This window comes from Penaeus japonicus, unplaced genomic scaffold (genome assembly GCF_977035675.1).
Source record: "Penaeus japonicus unplaced genomic scaffold, GWHDUDI00000001_assembly GWHDUDI00000018, whole genome shotgun sequence".
Taxonomy (NCBI): domain Eukaryota; kingdom Metazoa; phylum Arthropoda; class Malacostraca; order Decapoda; family Penaeidae; genus Penaeus; species Penaeus japonicus.
Window position 1 is genome coordinate 15,835,606 of NW_028234420.1, and position 2,500 is coordinate 15,838,105.

The 2,500-nt window shown below is 46.2% G+C and overlaps 1 protein-coding gene across 3 annotated transcripts in view; it reads left to right on the forward strand.

Moving 5' to 3' along the window:
* The first annotated feature begins 2,106 nt into the window (after nt 1–2,106).
* The window catches only part of Loxl2 (Lysyl oxidase-like 2), a 12,985-nt gene continuing 12,591 nt past the window's right edge, over nt 2,107–2,500 (forward strand). For 2 of the 3 annotated variants that reach the window (XM_043026752.2, XM_043026753.2), the window contains exon 1: nt 2,123–2,500. This exon is cut by the window's right edge and continues 666 nt beyond it. The gene's annotated coding sequence lies outside the window, so the exon portion shown is untranslated. The other variant, XM_043026754.2, reaches the window with a different exon arrangement.

The window sequence follows — 2,500 nt, forward strand, 5'->3', positions numbered from 1 at the left end:
TTCCCTTTTCCCTCTCTCTCTTTCCTTTTCCCTCTCTCCCTCTCTCCTTTTCCCCCTCATTCCCTCTCTCTCTTTCTCCCTCCCTCAGTCTCTCTTTCTCTCTCTCTTTCTCTTTCTCTTTCTCTCATAAATATATACAAACATACACATTACATATTATATATATGGGTTGTGTATGTGTGTATGTTTATATATATATATATATATATATATATATATATATATATATATATATATATATATATATATATATATATACACACAAACACACACTTTCCCTTCATTCCCTTGACTAGTTTCCTTTTGCAAAATACATTAATTATCAACGATTCCTAACTGTAGGCTTTCCTCTTCCCTCGTAATACATCTTGCTTAATAAAACATGACATTGCGCTTAATGAGGATGCTTGTTTTGAAACGTGTCGTGTGTCTAATATTTTAGGATAATAAATCTCAAAAGCCTAAATTTACAGGAATCTTTTTGCTTAGAAAAGAAGTCAGTATGTCACTCACGATCATAAAGCAAATTTTCGTACATCAACCTGCAATATACAGGCCAAGAGGCACACAGGTAAATACAGGCTGTAATTTTGTGTTTTTATCCAACACACGAATTACTTTCTGGCGACTTACAAGGACGTCATAACAACGAAACCCCATCCGGCTTGTGATGCGTGTGGCGCGAGGTGATCTACTAAACAAGCCGCTGATGTCACAGGTGATGGATGTCAGCGGTGACGTCACACAGTAACACAAACAGGCGTATTGCGCGAGCGCGTAAAGCAAACAGGCCCGCGGGATCCCACACACAAGAGCCGCGCGGTTAAATGTCAGGCGTGAAGAGGAACACAGGCCTGTAACAAGGCAGGATCTGTTTCTGTGTTCGGCTGCCTGCACTAGAGGCCAATTTTGCGAACCCTCTCGACTATTTCCAGAACTTCAACTACGCGTGAAAGGCTCATTGTTGAAACTGAAACTCGGTGAAAAATGGATGTAATTTGTTAGATCCTTTTTGCGAAATTTAGCGAAACTCGGATGACAAATACGAGCACGGAACTATTTGCAATCCACAAAGCTAAAAGGGAACACAATGTCCTCAATTTTCTGGCAAAGCACTCGACCCTCTGGCCAGATATCGTGGCCTAAAAAGTGAAACCGTTTTGTATCTTTTCTTGGCGTGCAAACACCCCGCGAAACACGAAATGCGAGAAGGTCACACTCGAGGGGAAACCGAAGACGCTCGGGGCCTTTCGTAAGAATCTCTAGAAAGACTCGGAGGCAGTAAAAGAGAAGAAGTTCGTGCTCTCTTTTCGTTGGCCTTTCGGGTGGGAGGGAAAGAGAGAGACACGTGGAGCTTGGCATTCCTCGGCGTTTTATCCTTCTTAAGACCTTGACTCGGCATCCTCAGGCGAACAATACAAATCAAGCTGGGATATTCGCGCGATATAACGAGATATAACGTCCATTTGTCTAATCACCTTTAGAAGGAAAAGACTAAAAAAACAACAACATTACTCTTGACATCTACAGCATTCGTTCACTTGTTTATTTTTCTACCATATAAGGGTTACGTAATGGCAAAGAGGAGCGACCCCTGCCTTGTTCAGCGACACATCCCTCTCCTTGTCATGAGCTCCCCACGTTTCCACCCACACAGACTCGCCCCTTCTCTTAACGCCGCCTTCTCAAAATAACCGAGATGATAACCTTCGCTATAAAAGTTCTGTCGTATTAAAGCACACCAGAGTGTCCCCCCTTCTTATGTACACAGGCAAGCCCTCCTTCGTGTGTCCTTCGTCTCCACCTATCCCTTTATGCGTCCTGCAACGTGAATTCTCTTGAATTCGATCTCCTGTGTCCCTAACTACGTTCTTCCACCTACGAAGGAGCGCATAACTTCGTGATCCCTCGGGAAACAGAGCCGCCCTCGCTGTATTTGTTTTCCACGATGTCCCGAGGATGACGTTACGTGCGTACGAGACAATCCTCATGTTCGAGTCCTACCCACTGCCCCTCCCACCTCAGATGCCCCGGCCTCCTCCCCCCCCCCCCCTCCCTCTTCTCCTCCTTTGCAGTACGACACTTTCTCCTGCTGAGGGCCATGCGAGGGCCGAGCAGGGAGGGAGTCCGAACTCGCGAGGTCATATGTCACGCGTCGGGCACAGGAGATTAGACGCCCTGGTCGCTCTGCGCTCAGAGGGAGAGAGTGTGCGTGCACCCGACCACCGCGTCCCAGCTTCAGTTCGTCGTTCCTTTCGAAAACCTGACCAGCGACCGACCGGCACTGGTAACCCTTTTCCGGCGTCGCTCGAGCAGTGCCACGCAGATTGACATTTATTTCTGGATGTAACAACCTGACTAGCATTTCAATGTCACTCAAACATGATTTTTGCATCGTCTCTCTACTGCGTGTGTAAAAAATATTAGCCGTTTTTAGTTAAAACGACAGCCGAGCTCCGTCCGGCAGTGTTACGTGACATCCTGAGCTCTCCTCTGTGGC